The sequence below is a fragment of the Pinus tabuliformis genome, chromosome X, assembly GCF_031772625.1.
Source record: "Pinus tabuliformis cultivar Carrire ecotype Pingquan chromosome X, CPIR1, whole genome shotgun sequence".
NCBI classification, from domain to species: Eukaryota; Viridiplantae; Streptophyta; class Pinopsida; order Pinales; family Pinaceae; genus Pinus; species Pinus tabuliformis.
In genome coordinates this window covers 604,500,268-604,519,914 of record NC_142308.1, presented here as the reverse complement: position 1 = coordinate 604,519,914, position 19,647 = coordinate 604,500,268, and the positions used below count along the sequence as shown (strand labels likewise).

General features: G+C 38.5%; 1 pseudogene; it reads right to left on the bottom strand.

Annotated features, from left to right (window-relative positions):
• LOC149141486 (transketolase, chloroplastic-like) overlaps positions 1–18,306 on the bottom strand; it is an 81,706-nt pseudogene extending 63,400 nt beyond the window's left edge.
• Positions 18,307–19,647: the final 1,341 nt, after the last annotated feature.

Here is a 19,647-nt window from a genome sequence, read left to right as displayed (position 1 = left end):
GACACCATGCCTAATTTCGAGTCATTAAGTCAGATTTTTAGTCTAGATTTTCAGGAAGGATATGACTCTCTACCTCCATCATCACCATCTCTAGTGACACCCTTGTGTACTCTTGAGCCTGATACTACTCTTGTTGAGATTAGTCCAGGTAAATCCTTGTATATCAGTTCGGACTTGGATCCTTCTCAGCGAGAGCAGCTTGTGAATTTGTTGCAAAACCATCTTGATGCCTTTGCATGGGGTTATGAAGATATGAAAGGCATCCCTCCTGAAACTTGTACACACCATATCTATATTCAAGATGGAGCCCGACCTGTTTGACAACCCCAAAGGCAAATGAACCCAGCTTTAAGAGACATTGTAAAAGAAGAATTACAAAAACTCTTAGATGTTAGTTTTATCTATCCCATTTCTGACAGCGAGTGGGTCTCTCCATTAGTATTATTCCCAAAGAAATATGGGAGATGGCGCATTTGTATTCAATATAGAGAATTGAATAAAGCGACTCTCAAAGATTACTTTCTCCTCCCTTTCATCGATTAGGTACTCGATACCCTTGCTGGTAAGAAGTACTTTTCTTTTCTAGACAACTTTAGCGGATATAACCAGATACAGATAGCACCTGAGGATCAAGACAAAACCACTTTTACATGTCCATGGGGTACATTTTCTTATCGAGTGCTTCCCTTTGGGCTATGTAATGCCCCGACTACCTTTCAAAGGGAAGTCTTGGCTATTTTTGCTGACCTTGAATGCGTAGAAATCTATATGGATGATTTCTTTGTGTTTGGTGATTCATTTCAGGAAGCCCTCAAGAATCTAGAAAAAGTGCTTCTTTGCTGCCAAGAAGATCATCTCACCTTGAGTGACAAGAAATGCAGATTAATGTGCAAGGTGGGAGTGGTTCTTGGCCATCTTTTTTCCGACAAAGGTATCTAGGTTGACCCTGAAAAAATAGAAGTCATTTGGAGTCTTTCTATACCCAAAACTCAAAGGGAAGTGAGAGGTTTTCTAGGACATGCGGGCTACTATAGGAGATTCGTTGAGAATTTATCAAGGATAGCTACCCCCCTTTCCGACTTTTGGCTAAAGATAGTGAGTTTTCTTGGTCCAAAGCTTGCCAACAGTCTTTTGAGACATTGAAGGAAAAATTAGTTTAGGCACCAGTATTGAGAGGACCAAACTGGTCCCTGCCATTTCATATTTCCTCTGATGCCTCAGATACTGCTATATGCATAGCTTTAGGACAAGAAGAAGACAAACAATCTTATGCTATTTATTTCATTAGTAAAAACTTGTCACTCGCTGAACTCAATTATACGGTTACTAAGAAAGAGTTTTTAGCTGTAATTTTTTCCATTAATAAATTCAGACATTATATTACAGGATATGAAGTTTTTGTACATATTGACCATTTCGCTATAAGATATTTGATGAATAAACCATTAACTAGCGGTAGAGTGACTAGGTGGTTGCTATTATTACAGGAATTTAATATTACTATTGTTGATAGACTAGGAAAATCAAATGTAGTAGCAGATTATCTTTCAAGATTAAATAATCCTGGTGAAGCAATTCCTGTTGATGATGATTTTCCTGACGAACATCTTTTTGCTGTGTCAACAAAATCTCCATGGTTTGTTGACATAGCTAACTATTTAGTCACCGGAAAATTACCACCTCACTTATCCGCTCGTGAAAAGTGGAATATCATTCAGAAAAGTGCTACATATTCCTGGATCCAAGGAGACCTCTTTTACACCGGAGCAGATCTCATTATCCGTAGATGTGTAAGATAAGAAGAGGTGTTTGATATCTTAAAATATTCCCATCATGAACCTTTTGGGGGTCACTTCGCCGATAAGCGGACTGCATACAAAGTGTTACTAGTTGGATATTTTTGGCCTCCCTTGTTTAAGGATGCCAAACGATATGTCAAGCAGTGTGATAGCTGTCAGCGACTTGGCCAGCCTAATCAAACCAATGAAATTCCTTTATGTCCTCAGGTTATGATTGAGCCTTTTGAAAAATGGGCCATTGATTTCGTAGGACCAATAAATCCTGCATCATCAAATAAAAAGCATATTTTGGTTTGTACAAATTTTGTTACAAAATGGGTAGAAGCTAAAGCTGTTTCTTTTGCTACTGAAAGAGTTGTTGTTGATTTTCTTTTTACTGAAATCTTTACTAGATTTGGTGTTCCTAGAGAAATTGTTTCTGACAATGGATCACAGTTTATTTCTAATTTGGTACAGGGTGTGATGGAGCAGTACAAAATACGACATAGGAAATCTACACCGTATCACCTGCAAGAAAATGGTCAGGTGGAGTCCACGAATAAGGTGATTGAGTCCATCCTCACAAAGACGGTAAACATGCACAGAAAGGATTGGGCTAACAAATTACTGGAAGAATTATGGGCCTATCGAACCACTTGGAGAAACAACACAGGACACACACCATATGAGCTGGTGTACGGGAAACAAGTCCTCTTGCCGATAAAATTTCATATCAAGACTTTCATGACTGTAGTCCAATTGGGACTAGATCTCTCTGAAGCACAGCAGCAATGCCTTCTACAATTAAATGAGTTAGATGAAATCCGAAGGGATGCTGTTCAAAAAAACATCTTAGTTCAACAACAACGCAAGGAGAAGCATGAAAAGTCCATTAAGAAGAAGCAGCTCCAACAAGGTGATTAAGTACTCCTTTACGATTCGAGATTCAAACATTTTAAAGGAAAATTCAATACACGCTGGATGGGACCCTATTAGGTGGTCAAAGTGTTCAAAAATGGAGCGGTAGAAATCAAAACTATTGATGGATGGAATTCTGTGTTCCTGGTAAACGGGCATAGATTGAAGGTATATTTTCAACCCCTTACTAAAGGAGATTTTATGCAGCAAGTCCAACAACCATTTGAAAAGGAGTTGGTAGGTGGTAACACCAACCTGTTGAAGAATTGATTCCTTCTTGTCCTTATTAAAAAAGAAAAATGAAAGAAAAATAAAAAGAAAAAAAATGACAAAAATAAAAAGTATAAAAAGAAAAAATTTCCTATAATTATGAAAATCAGTTGACTGACATGATTGCAGAAGGATCAACCTGAAAACCAGCATGCTGGAAGGAAGATCAAAATTTTAATAAAAAGGGAATGTTACTTGATTTTTAGATATGCTGGCTGCCACCAAGAAGAAGCAGGTTCACGAAACCGAGCACTTACCCAAGTTTGGGGTAACTAGCATGGACATTTTTATCCAAGTAAACGCTTACTTCCCGCTGCAGTTATTTTTTTCCTGCACCAGTGCAGGCATATTTCAAGGTAAAAATGTTGTCTTTCTTCTATTTCCCATTTCGAAATTTCCCACTAGTTTCTTTTCTAAATTCCCCAATGAATTACCTTCCTCTTTCTTCCGAGAAACTACCCTTACCCGATTTCGTAAAATCCCTCTTTTCCCTTGAATTTTTTCCCACATCCCGTTTCGTTTATCCCTCTTGGTGATATTGTTTCTGAAATCCCTGTTGTAATATTCCTTCCCATTCTAAAATTTTTACCCCTTTCCCACTTCTTTATTTCCTCATAAATTGATTGCAGAATTTGATGCAGTCAATCCAGAAGGCATGTTCGAGAAACACCAAAGGATGGTGAATAATTTTTTCTTGTATAATGAGGCAAATTTTTTTAAGTCCAGCTACAGAAGTATGTCCTATCAGATTCTCTGTTTGGTAAAAGTCTCTGGTGCAAGCACAACGCAGTGCAAGTAGGTTTGGTGCAGAAACACAGTTGACTGTGAAAGCAATTTACACAGTCCTGGAGTGGTTTATCAGGGATATTTATGGGCCTGTACTTTCCTGCACATGTGTTAATATGTTATCTCATTCCATGTTTTAATTGATGCTTTGTTTCATTATTTACTAATCTAGGAACAAATCTTTAAAGTGCAAGATGTGTAAGGTTTGTAATCTAATATTTTTAATAAGTGCTTAAGTATGTCTGATTGAATTATGATGCTAATTGTGGGATGGTACTACTGTCCGATAACTTGCATTCACCCTCCTTGAAATAATTCCACATTGCCTGACATTATTAGCTTACCCGTAGTCCGATAATTGTAGTCGTTGTGCCACCGCCGCCTATACCGCCATTGCATTTAATCATTACGATTCACCCATAGTGGGCTGACACGAATCAAAACCTGATATGGGGGGGCTGTTCCATCATATCTAGGTGATGGGGTCTAAAAAGACGGAGGGCGATGAACCTCCGGCATAAAACTCTCGGCGAATGTTGGAATCACTTAGAAATTTCTTCGAGGGTGTGATCAGAGAGTGGAAGGTGGTTCAAAATGGCACCTATGAGGATTGAACCGCTGTATTTGCAGGAAATTGAGCAAACCGCCAAGTACAGGAACAATCTTGCACTGTTGCAAGAATCTGGGTTCCTGCCATTCCTACAGAAGTTTGACGGGTTCAACATGGCAGTGGTATTAGAGTTCGCAAGGACATTCAAAGAAGGCTAAGTCAGGGTCGGGTCCTTAAAATTCAAAATTACAGAGGAGTTCATTGCACAAGCCACAGGCTTGCCACTTACAGGGGAGCACTGGTTTAAAAAGGAGTGGCTCGCAAAGAAGCGTTGGCACCGGTTCGTGGTTGACAAGAAAATTAAGGTCGATTGGAGAAAGGGACTTCCACAGACTGCCATGGTCAGGAAGTGGCAAGACCTACTGTTTATATTGCAGAAGTTTGTAACTGGGGAAGGACGCTATACCTTGGCGTTTGTATATCACCTTCGATTACTTCTTGCTCAGGAGCCTTGAAAATATGGTGAACAACGTGTAGAGTGGAAGTGCAAGCCAAGTTGCAAACAAGCTCTGCCATCATGGGCTTATTACGATTCTGGTCAAGAAGAAGTTAGAAGAAAAGGGGATAACGTGGGGAGCGTTTATGAAAGAATTCTGAGTGAGGGGTGCAGAAGAGTCTGCTAGCATGAGTTCAAGTAAGAAGAGAAAGGCGAAGACATTGTCTCCTACCAAGCGACAAGGTAAAAGTTCACCAGTGCAAGTAGAGAAGAGGGCCGTTGAGAACACTCCACCCGCGGCAAAGAAGAGGAAGACCAGAACCTCGGTGAGGAGGAAGACTGTCACCCAAGGGATGAACCAGTCGAGTTCTCCAATCGTAATTGATGAATCACCCCAAGTTTCCCCCACAGTTCATAATCTCTCGGTGCTTGCAGACGCAGTGGCACACACTATGGAAGATGAGGAGAATGCAGAAGACGACGTCCTGTTGTCAACATTTGTCAGCAGGCTAAGGAGCAGAAAGACGATGTCGATACCACATACTGGTGAAGTCCAAGCAGAGGAGGACGAAGAGGAACAACATGCAGAGGGTCTTGATAATTTCAGCGAACCAGACGTAGAGACCCTTAATGATTTCGAGGAGCGGGGTATTGAAGACCCTACGGTTTTAGAAGGACAGGGTATTGAAGACCCCGCGTTTTAGAAGGTCAAGGTATTGAAGACCCTGCGGTGTTAGAAGTTCAGGGTATTGAAGACCCTGCAGTGCTGGAAGGATAGGGTACTGAAACCCCTGCAGTTGTAGAAGAACGGGGAACCGAAACCCCTACTGATTTGGAAAGACAGGGTGCTGAACCCCCTGAGAAACTGGAAGAACAAGGTGTTAAGAGCCCTAAAGAATTGAGTGCACAAGGCACTGAAACCCTTGGCATGGAGATTGGTGAGGGCATCAAAACCCTCAGTGACGAGAAAACCCTGAGTATAGAAACCCTCGGCGACATCATAAGGCAGACTTTCGACAACCTTGACCTTGATGATGATGGGACTTGTTTCGAGTCTGTGGAAGAAAAGACGTTCACACCCGAAGATCTTAGCACAACACCCTCCACTCTCTTCCTCAATAGTAGAATAGTAGATCTGGAGCAACAAGTCCATGACCTGGAAGCTTTGAACTAGGTCATGAAAGAGCAGAGTTGGCAGAAACAGAGCGAGGTGGAGTTACTTGCAGAAGTAAAGAGGCAGAAGCAACAAGTAAAGGTATGGAAGTATCGGGCTTCCAAATGCTATAGACGCCTCAAGAAGGTGACTAAGCAGCTACAAAAAGCCCGAGACAAGAAGCCAAAGATAGTAAAGGCAAGAATAAACATTGAAGTTTAGGACTAAGGAGATGGCCATTCATTTTTGAAGGTTTTTTGCAGAGGTAAAACGTTGTGTGAGGACACACAACAACTTAGGGATGGGAGGATGTTGGTATCCTAAATTTCCCTATTTTCTACCCCATTTCCATCAAAATCAACCTCTGTTTTATCTCAATAAAAGACCCTTCTTTCCTGCACTAGTACAAGATAGTTACCCATTCCTGCACATGCTCATATTTTATATTAAGATTTATTACAACACTTTATTAATCATTTTATATGGATTTCATGCCTATTTACATACCTCTTGTAACTCATATTAATTTCCTAGAGTAATCATGGAACTTAGTATTAATTATGAATGAGTGTGACTAGTGCAGGTAGATTCTTGCACCGCCACGAAGACTGTCCGAGATTTCCAAGAAGCCAAATCTTCCACGAGGACGGGTCTCGATCCTTGACTCTGAGTCTAGCTATTGATGAATTGAAGCAGGATAACAGGTGGCGCGCAATTAGGGAATATTTTCCAAAGTTAGGTTACGGCCAAGCGAAATTCATGTGTATTATAACTGCTGGCCAAGTTTGTAATTTCGGTTTCTAAGTCTGTTCGGCCGAAAGGCCTGAACAAGAAATGTCTGTAATTAGTGAAAACAGCTAGAGCCGAAAGGATATATAAGATATAGATCATAGGTAGGAGGAAGCTAGTGAACCATCGATTGTAATTTTGTTTTATGTAATCTGGTTATTGCCTCAGCTCTGGGGCTGGACTGCTCTGTTATGTATATTTTCCGAATCGAGTAATACAAGAGAACTGCCATGATTTGCATACACAATGTCTAATTTATCTTTGATGTATATTTGAAGTGCTGAGATTTTTCATTCCTTAGAAGGGGAACGAGCTGGTTGGCTAGGGCCCAGCCAACCCAGCTCGTTTACCCCTCTTGCTTTCGTTATTCAGAAAGACGGTGTGGATATTTCTTTTGCAACTGTGTGATGTTATAGTTTTAATCATTATTTTTCAAGTTCTGATTTAAAATATCTTTTGTAGCTAACGTGTGAAACGGATCCGTGGTTTGAGAGTTAGTTGTGTTTACTTTGTTTATGAAATATCTTTCTTGCATTTCCTTTACTCTCAATCTTTGTTTTAACTCGTTTTCGATCGGATCGTGCAAGGAACTCTTTCTTGCACCAGTGCATGCAGTTGCCTGCACTTTGGTTTAATCATTCGTTTGCAACGAACAATGAATCACTTACCTGCATATTATTTCCAGTTATTTCGCAAGTGAATGAATCATTAACTTAGTAACTGTCTTCAGTATTAAAAGTACATATTTAGAGGATCTGGAAGTAGTTGCATAAAATTACCATAAACATATTATACTTGCAAAGAACATAAGAATTTTGAATGGATTATTAAAGTTAGTTAACACATGCAAAACACTTAGACTACTGTTTGATTCTTTTGAAGTGCTTTTGTTTCATGAAGTTTATTTCCTTTGCATGGTTTAATGAATTGAAGCATTTCATTTTTCACAGATAATTTACTTCAAGATTCCAATTACAGTTGCAATTCTCTTTCAGCACATCTTTCAGTCTTTTCGAAAGTAATTTGGAAACTGGGTGAAGGAAGCTCTGCCTCAGTGCAAAAGCTAGTCTCTTGTCATAGAAACAGAGTGCTCTAAGCCCTGAGGCTTAGAGCACCTTCATTAATACATACTTCTTCAGTAAGGAAGGTCACATATACTTTTGCACATAGATACTGTACCTGCACTAGTGCAAGCAGATTGCAATGGTGCGAGGACAAGTTGTTCGTGTGGAAGGAAGATCAGAAGGAGGACAAAATTCTACAAGGGCCCACTTGTTAGACTATTAGCCATCCATCTGAATATGAACATAGCATTTATTTCCATCATTTTAAGATTGTTTCCGTTGTGTGGAATTTCTTTACTTGATTTACTTGCAAATTTTCCTTTACATTCCAACACTAGAGTTGCTTTGGTGTCAATTGCCTTTCCGATTGTTCTCTGTCTGATTCTGCAAAGAATTTCCTTTAAGAAGTAGGATTAGAGATAGGAAAAGTTCATACCATTTCTGGCATTTCCTGTGCTTTGTCTCTAAGTTTACGAAACCCTCGGGTTGACAATTAAGTGTTGAGGTGTTTGCTCAAACGCAATTCTTGCACCCAACAATGACCAAGCTTGGCATCAGCTCACCACCTTCACCATCACAATCATGTCAAAGAGTTGGTATCATCACAGCAGACCGAGTGTCAGTGATGTCTTGTAAGGCTTGCTGAAGCCATGTTGTCTCAGATGAGTAGATGTGCATTGTAATGTTGAGTCATGTCAAGTGTAAGTCAAGTGTCAATGGTTGGATTTAAGAGTCATAAAGTAGGTGAAGAGTCATGAGGGTAGTTGAATTGTCACAGAGGGGAATGTCAAGGGTCACCCCACCCTTTTCTATAAATAGTCCCTCATAACTCATTGTAGAGGCTTTTGGTCAGCCAAGCTTCTGATAAGACTATCTTGGATAAAGCTTGGATAATATTGTAACGCGCCTTGGCTTCTCCACTACACAAAGCTAGTTCATCTCTTTGGAGGAGTAGGCGGATGTGGTTATAATGTTCCACTGTTGGGGCTAGCAGGTTTACATGGATGTATTGTATGATTGTGACTTACACTTCTTTATATAATAAGAGCCATCACATTTTCATGCATATGTTGTTATTGTAGTTGGACTGCTCCGGTTGCCTTAATGATATATGTTGTTTAACTTACGTATTTGTGTATGAACTAATTTGTATGCAATTATATGAATCTTGTTGTTAATGTGTTGTATATGTTGTTAATGCTGTCCCGTCTGTGTCGACTACTCTACCGGACACCAAACAAATCTTCCACATGAACCTTGCTGTAACAACCGTTGCACTCGTCTCGGACTGATCCGTGAGTGCTGTACATGTTAGCTTACCATGTATGTTGTAACTGCCGCATCTGAGTGGACTGCTCTGCCAGAAGTTGTGCATGTCCTTTTATGTTGTGTGTTCCTAGCCGAGTTGGGACTGATCCCTCTCAACCTGGAACTCACCTTCATCCTCATCTCCCCTTTATGTGTTAGAACCTCTCATACACCTTCTTTGAATCAATGCATCAGTCACACCCTTGCTACTGATAGAGTTATCTTACTTGCCTCTGTGCGACAACACGGTCAAGGCATTACCTTACGACCCATTGCTGGGACTCTTTCACCAAACGAAGGTCTGAGGTATAATTGGGACTTCTTACCAGAGAGATCCCCTTGACATGTTGGTGGGTCCAACACCGTCAACACTTCCATACACTAGGTCCATAAGCTGCCAGTTCATATTTTACCTTATCTCTCCATTTATTAAAGTCTGTTGCACTTAGCACATAAATACTTTGCTAGTCCATGACTTAACCAAGTCCACCTTCAAGCTATTAGACTTACATAGAAGGAAGTTGGCTCTGATACCAATTGATGAAAACTTTACCACACTTATAGGGGAGGGGGGTGAATCAATTTAGTACATTCATGGACATTAAAATTATTTTCTTTATACTCATTAACTGAACTTTTTAATGAACAAATTAACACATAATGACGAAAAAATTTAATATGCGAAAAACAGGTAATAAGTAAACTAAAACATCACATCATAACATAATAGCAACACATATGGACACCAGATATAAGTAGAAAACCATAAAGGGAAAAAACCACAACTTTGTGATTGTTGTGTTGTAAAGGCAAGATCCTACTCCCTTATTACATCTGATTTTCTGAGGCTCTAACCTACAGGAGGTTTCTACCTCAAATTTTCTGCAAGCTACAACATGCAAGGAAGTTCCAACTCCCATAAGTTTTCTGCAGGCTACAACCCATAGGAGGCTCCTACCTCAATATGCTCCAACCTATTATTTATCAATATACAACTTGAAAGGAAACTACAATCCCTCGATACAAACAAGAAACAACAATGTGTTGGTTACCTGGTCTATAAAACAACATACCTCCATCTCTGTCTTTGTTTCTTCTACTCTTTAAATCTATTTCACATCAACTCTATATATGTGCCAAGTAATTAATGAAGAACACCTCAATCAACTCTCTAACTTATTTTTTCTCTCCAACCTCACATAATTTTTATAATCAAGATTTGATGGATTTTAGCATTCCAAAATTGAATATGAAATGAACACTTTCACCTCTTTGCATTCCACCAAATCGTTTCATACCTCTTCATATCTGGAATATTAAAAACGAAGATAAATGCTCCACCCAATATTATTTTCAGCCACGTGTAATGACTATATACACCAACATAATGCCAACATATGCAAGCAAGTAACACATTATAGCATCATACCACATGTAAAACATTCACTCTCCAATGAAAGCAATATGAACACAACATATGAAAGAAATGTGTCACTCTCCAAAGCCATATATCTGTTATGAAACATCTTGTATCACTACTTCATGCCATTTACTCAACAACCTTGAGTATTTCCTTTGTTGTCATGGAGTCTTGCCTTTGCCTTGCATCACAAGAGTGCTCATGCCTTTGCCTTTTCCTAGCATCACAACAATCTCCTAAAACAAACCAGTCTTCAAATCAGCCTTACACAAAACATATGTAGGAATCAATCATCAACACAACATATATGCGAGCATAACTCAATGTTCCTCTTTACACAACTATACATGCACCAACTGTGCCATGATATTTTCTGCTCCTTTGTTCTACTGTCAATAGTTGAATAACAATATAAGCATATGCAAGTAGTTTAATAATAATCAACATAGCCTAACTCAATGCATCACATTTCCTTGCCATGCACCTCTTCAACAAACATACCCAAGGCATCAAAGCATAATAGACATGCCATGCTACTCCTGCTGTTCCTTTACCATCCACGACAACAATGTCTTGCAAGTATAATGCATTAACATTTCTCAACAAGTACAATACATTTCTCATGAATATCATAACATGAGCTTATGCAACCAAGTATTATGTTTTCTCCTTTGCATACCTTTGTTGGTCTTATTCATTTGTGCATATATTATCATTTCAAAAATAACATAAGCATATGCCTTATTTCTTACAAACATAACAACTCCTCATCAAATGTGACCAAGCCATAAAATAAAACAATCAATCATATGTAAATCAATCTCCAACAAAATTCCATGTACACACAATTTACAAATCAAAATTCCATATTACCTGTCACCACTCCTTTGCTGCTCCTGTTGTTTATTTTCCATCAATGACAACAATGCCAACATGTAGCCCCACTCTAATTGTGCTTGCCATATTAGTTGTTGATATTACAACCCAATACAAAGGAGATATGGTAAAAATATTTCACTCTCAATCTTAGTTAACTAAAATATTTCCATGTCCATATGAAATGAGATAATTTTATATCAAATTTTAAAATTCTTTTGAAGTGATTACAAAAATATACAAATAAACTTGATATTATTTATATTTTCATATTTGAATTGGGTACATAAATAAACCATTTTAATATCCATGTCAACTAATTTAGTTTAATATCAACTTTAGAAACAACATAAACACATATGTATATATATATATGAACCACAATAAAACATTTCAATGTGCAAAGAGAAGAAGTAATTGAAAGTACAAAGATTCAATTCCTTCCTTATAATAGTAATAAGAGGGAGATGTGTAATTAATTAAGGCTCTCTACTTATACTTCATTCTTTAAGGATTTCTGTTTATATTTTTCTTCTACTCTTTCTCCATATTTTTCTTTTTGCAGTTCTTGGTAGGCCATTTAAATAATATGGAATGCTTCTTTGTCTTCCCATTTCAATTTCCTCTTCATTTGCTCCACATCTTGATCATCAAATATTCCATGACAAGCTTTGGTTGTTCTTTCCTTGTATGCATCTCAATTTCTTTGAAAGTAGAAACAAGTGCTCTATGAAAGGATTCCATGCTTCCATGTATGTTATCCATTGTAACTATATCCCAACCTTGAAAGGACCAGAAATATCTTCAAAATTTGCAAGACTAGTAACTCCATCAATTATACTGTGGTTGTCATCTTCAGTATAATCTTTATCATGTAGATGTGGATTTGGTGAATGAGTTTTTATTCAAGTTAGCTTTATGAAAATTTGCTACAGGGCCATTATTTGGCATCAATTCCATCCAGTTTGTTGGGAGCACAACGATTAAATATTCCATTTAAGTAATCTTCCAGCCAAGTAACTAGAACACCATTAGTTAAATAGGAGCTTGAACATGCATGTTTTGAAAAGATCCATAATTGACATATTTAATAATGTCCTTCTTACATCAATTTGGCTATAATGGTGGGGTTATTGCTTGAAGAGGCCATGACAATGATTTGTTCTAGGATTCAATATGATTAAACTGTTCTAAGGATCACATCTAAATAATGCAAAAAAACACACATGAAACTTGAGAAGGTGATGTAGGTGGAAACAATGGTGCAATAATAAACCCTCAAATGGATTAATATTACCCAACAATAACCCCGCCGAACACCCCTTTACTTTGAAAACTATGCCTTTTCCTTTTGAAACCCAAAAGCCTTTGAAAAAGCTTAAAACAATGCTTTTTCCCTTTCGGGACCAAAATACTCTCCGAAATTTCAAAACAAAGCTTTTTCCCCTTTTTAAAGCAATTCTATATATTATGCCGAAAATCCAGATCTGGCCGATCGGACGGCTCAGATTGAATCGCAATATCGGCGATCGGGGTCCCAATGGTCCACAACTATCGGTGCTATCCCTCGACGGAGGTCCGATGCGATATCGCTAATCGCTATCGGCGATTGCAATATGCCCACTTTACAATATACCGCCTCCACTTCAAAACCCCGATGCGATATGTCGCAATCGGAAGTCGCAAGGTTTGGGGATCATGCCTTTGATATGCGCCGATCCAACTATGCGATGCGATATATATGTCGGACCCGATAAGACCCAAAACTCCTGCGTATGAATTTTCAAGTCCGCTATATGGATCCGCTTAGTGTTTTTTCATGAAAACTTAGTGTAAATGGATTTTCCACTTGCGGAATTAAACAACACTAATTTTGCCTTTGTCGTTGGGTTTTCAATGATAAAACAAATGGAAATGCATTTATTGATTCAAAGGAAACAGGTATTCATAGATTCTCCATAGAAATACAAACAAACAGATGTGAAAGCATGCACAATATGATTGTCGTGTGTCTGATAAAGAATTTACACAGACATCATAAATATTTCATCAATTAAACAGTGTTAAAGAGTCTTGGCCTTGGGCCCGATTACACAGAAAAAGACCTCTGTCTCAAAAATACAATCCACTCACTATCTCCTCCTCGCTCTACTCATCATCCTCTTTTTATCCATTGATAAACACTCTAACCATATCTAACAACAAAATCTCTATTTTTAATAGATCTAACAACAAATCTCTAACTCCTAGCTCTATGCTAACAATCTCTATCTCTGAATCTAAAATAAGACAGTCTCTAACTTATTACAATAATGAATTATAACTAATTTCTTGAGAGATCCAACCCTCTCAGTAAAAACTGGCTTTTTACCAATCAGGTCAATGAATTTCAACTTGTTTAGCCACAACATGTGAACAAAATTTCACATTGCTGGCTAAGTCTAGATGCTCCTGCATCAGACTCCCGGGGAAGAAAAGAATCCTCCTTCAAACTTTCAGGACTTACTCCATACTTCTGTAGTTCTGCTGCTGTCAACCAGCTAGCATCCTCCACTGGCTGTCCTTTCCATTTGACTAGATACTGGAAATAAGTCTGTCCTCTGGTTCTTTTGGATACTCTCTTCTCCAAAATAGCTTCCACTTCCTTCTTTGTTGTCTTTGGAATTTGTTCTTCCCAATTCACAGTTTGAACTTCATCCCCTGTAGCTTCCTCCTACAACTCTGTCTCTGCCTCTTTGTATGGATACAAATCTGCAACATTAAAAATGGGGGATATTCCAATCCCTTCTGGCAACTCAATCTCATATGCATTAGCTGAAAATTTTCTTACAATTTTACAAGGTCCTATCTTTTTCATTTTCAGTTTGTTGTAAGTTTTAGTAGGAAATCTCTCTTTCCTCAAATGCACCATCACTAAGTCTCCCACTTGGAATTCTTTCTCTCTTCTTTTCAGATCTACCCTCTGTTTGTATTTGTTGTTGCTTTCCTGCAATTTGCCTTTGACTTCTTCCTGTAATCTCTACATCTATTCTGCAAATTCTTTAGCTTTTGCACTCCTGGTTTCCTGTTTTCCCAAATTCTTGAGCTCATACACACCTCTTGGATGCATTCCAAAGACAATCTAAAATGGACTCATTCCAGTGCTTCGGTTTGGAGTATCATTGTAAGCAAACTCAGCTTGAGCTAGTGCTAAATCCCACTGTTTCAGATTCTGATATACTAAACTTCTCAATATATTTCCCAAGCTCCTGTTCACTACTTCAGTCTGTCCATCTGTTTGAGGATGGTATGCTGAACTAAAACTGAGGTTAGCTCCCAGTTTCTTCCAAAGAGTCCTCCAGAAATGCCCTACAAACTTGGTATCTCGATTAGATACAATACTTACAGGTAACCCATGCAATCTTACAATCTCTGAAAAGAATAAATTAGCTATGTGTGTTGCATCACTAGTTTTCCTACATGCAATGAAATGTGCCATTTTAGAAAATCTATCTATTACAACATAAATGGAATCATTTCCTCTCTGGGTTTTTGGTAATCCCATAACAAAATCCATGCTAACTGCATCCCACGGTCGGTCTGGTATTGGCAATGGCTGATACAGTCCTGTATTCTGACTCCTTCCTTTGGCATGCTGACATATCCTGCATTTCTCAACAAACTTCTTAACATCAGTTTGCATTTTTGGCCAATAACAAAAAGAATTCACCTAAGTGAAGGTTTTATCTTGTCCAAAATGACTAGATAATCCTCCACTATGTTTCTCCTTTATTATGTTTTCCCTCATGGAACATTTGGGAATACACAACTCATTTCTTTTAAATTATAGGCCTCCTTGAATGAGGTAGTCCAACCACTGACTTCTGTTATGACCCATTGGATTCTGAACCGTTGTGTAGATATCTCTGAAATCTTCATCATCCTTGTACATTTCAATCATTTCCTCAAATCCTACAACACCCACTTTGAATTCTTTCATAATAAAACTTACCCTGCTCAATGCATCTGCTACTTTATTTGACTTACCACTCTTGTGCTTTATTACAAAAGTAAAACTTTGCAGAAATTCTACCCACTTGCATGTTTCTGCTTCAACTTCGGCTGGTTATTGATAAACTGTAAGGCATGATTGTTTGAATATAATATGAATTCTTTTGGCAGCAAATAATGTCTCCACTTTTTCAAAGCCTGCACAATAGCATAAAACTCTTTATCATAAGATGAATATTTCTTCTTCACATCATTCAATTTCTCACTGAAATATGCTATCGGCCTTTGCTCTTGACTCAGAACTGCGCCAACTGCAACTCCACTAGCATCTGTTTCTACTTGAAAGACTTTCTCAAAATTAGGCAAAGCTAAAATTGGCTCCTCTATGATTTTCTTCTTCAGCAAATTAAAGTTTCTGTCTGCTACTTCTATCCACTGAAATGGCTGATTGATCTCCTTGATTGTCTCAAGGATTGGTGCACAAATTTGACTAAAACCTTTGATAAACTTCCTGTAAAAACTTGCAAGTCCATGGAAGCTTCTTACCTCAAATATGCTTCTGGGAGTAGGCCAGTTCCAAATTGCTTGGACTTTCTCTGGATCCATCTTCAAGCCTTCTTTGGAAACTACAAATCCCAAGTAAACTAGCTCTTCCTTCATGAAACTACATTTCTTCAAATTTATTAGTAGTTTCTCTTTCTGCAGAGTTCTTAGGACCAACTTAAGATGCTCTAAATGCTCCTCTTTACTTTTACTAAAAACCAGAATATCATCAAGATAAACAATAACAAATTTACCTACATACTCCTTCAAGACTTCATTCATTAACCTCATGAATGTGCTAGGTGCATTAGTGAGTCCAAAAGGCATCACTAACCACTCATACAACCCACTATTTGTCTTGAATGCAGTTTTCCATTCATCACCTTCTCAGATTCTTATTTGATGATATCCACTTTTCAAATCTATTTTAGTAAAGTATTTTGATCCACTTAGACAGTCCATTAAATCATCCATGCGTGGCAAAGGAAATCTGTACCTGATTGTGATCTTGTTGATAGCTCTGGAATCTGTGCACATACGCCATTCTCCTCCTTTCTTTGGACTGAGTACTGTTGGTACAGCACATGGACTAAGACTTTCTCTGATCAGCCCCTTATCCATCAGCTCCTGCACTTTCCTTCCAACTTCTGCATTCTCTTGAGGAGTTAGTCTATATGCTACTTTATTTGGCAAGCTTTCTCCTGGTATTAAGTCAATGTGATGACTAATACTCCTAATCGGTGGTAATGCATTCAGAAACTCATCCACAATAATATCAGCAAAATCATCTAACAGCATTTTAACTTCTTCAGGCAAATCATTCAAGTTTGTGGAAGTCAAAATTACCTTTGGTCTTCCCACAATAGCAAAATGCAACTCCTCATTCTTCACTACTTCCTACAACAACTCTTTTCCACTTATCAACATAACACTACTTCCAGGTGTTCCTTTGTCAGCATCGTCCTTCAATGGCAGCAATGTGTGTTTAGTTCCATCTTTCTCCAGAGTATAAGTGTTTCTCCTTCCATCATGAATAGCTTTTCGATCAAATTGCCACGATCTTCCCAGCAATACATGGCATACATCCATGGGCATTACATTATCACATCCTTATACGTACCAATTTGTATCTCCACCTTGCATTGCTCAGTCACAATAATCTGATGTCCCTTCTATAACTAGGATACTTTGTAAGGAGTAGGGTGCATGGTCTTTGCTAGTCCGAGCTTGTCCACCATTTCTGTAGAAACAAGATTGTCAGTGCTTCCACTATCAATTATTACTTTGCAACACTTACCTTTGGATTTGCAGGTAGTTCTAAACAAATTCTTCCTTTGTGTTGGTTCTCCAATCTTTGGCTCTGCCCTAAGCAAAGTCCTTCTCAATAACAATGATTTAAATTCTTTAGGGGGTTCTTCTTTTTCCATAAGTTGAGGTGGTTCTAGCTTTGCCTCAGCCACATTTGCACTCTTATGACTTGCTGATTTATTATGAGGATGGTCCCATGACATATGTCCCCATTCTCCACATGTATAATACCGAACATCTCTTCCTCGCCCTCTTCCTCTAGGCACAAATCTTCCTCTACTAGATTCTCCCCTCTGTGGTGGTCTGCTACTTGAGCTTCCTACTTCATGCTGATGCTATGGTCCCCTTGGTCTGGTAGTTCCCCTACCTCTTGCTGAGATTTTTCCTCTATTCCTTTGACTCTGTTTCCTCAATATCTTCTCTTCTGCCTTCAAACTTGCTTGATAGGCATCTTCAACAGTTTTCAGATTTAACAAGCTTATCTCATCTTGTATATCATACCTTAAGCCATTGATATATCTAGCTATATTTCCACATCATCCTCTACATGCCCTGCTCTAATACTCAATCTATAAAACTCTTATGTGTATTCTTTAACAGACATTCCTTTTTGCCTTAAATTTTGCAATTGCTTAAAAAGATTCAAATGATAGTCTTTAGGCAAAAACTTGGCTTTCATTTTACTTACCATTTTGTCCCATAGCTTGATCTTGGACTTCCCTTTCTTCGTTCTTGATGTCTGTAACTCATCCCACTAGATGGCTGCATGACCCCTCAATCTGGTAACTGCAAACTTCACCTTCTTCCTCTCATCAACCTCTTCATAGTCAAAGTATTGGTCTAAGGATCTGACCCAATCCATTAGCTCTTCTGCGTTTAGACTCCCGTCATACATAGGGATTTCCACCTTAGGTTTTCCTCCCACTTTCGCCAACATCTTAATGATTTTGGCAGTTTCATTGTCTTCGTCTACTACCTCCTCTGCAGGAGATTCTTCTGAAGAACTCTCAGTTCCTTCATCAGGTGCTCTTCTCTGGGCAATCTCAATTGTCTCCATTCTCGTACGCAGATTCCGTACCTCTTCCAGTAAAATTACATTTGACTCAATTCTTCCTCAACCAATGCCTCTCCTTGGTGGCATCTTCGCTGCAAACAACCCTTTCTTCGGCTCAGATACCAAAAATGACGCAGGCGGAAACAATGGTGAAATAATAAACCCACAAATGGATCAATATGACCCAACAATCACCTCGCCGAACACCCCTTTACTTTGAAAACTATGCCTTTTCCTTTCGGAACCCAAAAGCCTTTGAAAAAGCTTAAAACAATGTTTTTCCCTTTCGGGACAAAAATACTCTCCAAAATGTCAAAACAAAGCTTTTTCCCCTTTTTGAAGAAATTCTATATTTATGCCGCAAATCCAGATCTGGCCAATCGGACGGATCAAGTTGAATTGCAATATTGGCGATCGGGTTCCCAAAGGTCCACAACTATTGGTGCTATCCCTCGGCAGAGGTCCGATGCGATATCGCTAATCGCTATCGGCGATTGCAATATGCCCACTTTACAATATACCGCCTCCACTTCAAAACCCCGATGCGATATGTCGCAATCAGAAGTCGCAAGGTTTGGGGATCAGGCCTTTGATATATGCCGATCCAACTATGTGATGCGATATATATGTCAGACCCGATAAGACCCAAAACTCCTGCTATGAATTTTCAAGTCCAATATATGGATCCACTTAGTGTTTTTTCATGAAAACTTAGTGTAAATGGATTTTCCGCTTACGGAATTAAACAACACTAATTTTTCCTTCGTCGCTGGGTTTTCAATGATAAAACAAATGGAAATGCATTTATTGATTCAAAGGAAACAGGTATTCATAGATTCTCCATCGAAATACAAACAAACAGATGCAAAAGCGTGCACAATATGATTGTCGCGGGTCTGATAAAGAATTTACACAGACATCATAAATATTTCATCAATTAAACAGTGTTACAGAGTCTCGGCCTTGGCCCTGATTACACAGAAAAAGACCTCTGTCTCAAAAATACAATTCACTCACTATCTCCTCCTCGCTCTACTCATCATCCTCTTTTTATCCATCGATAAACACTCTAACCATATCTAACAACAAAATCTCTATTTTTAATAGATCTAACAACAAATCTCTAACTCCTAGCTCTATGTTAACAATCTCTATCTCTGAATCTAAAATAAGACAGTCTCTAACTTATTACAATAATGAATTATAACTAATTTCTTGAGATATCCAACCCTCTCAGTAAAAACTGGCTTTTTACCAATCAGGTCAATGAATTTCAACTTGTTTAGCCACAACATGTGAACAAACTTTCACATTGCTGGCTAAGTCTGGATGCTCTTGCATCAG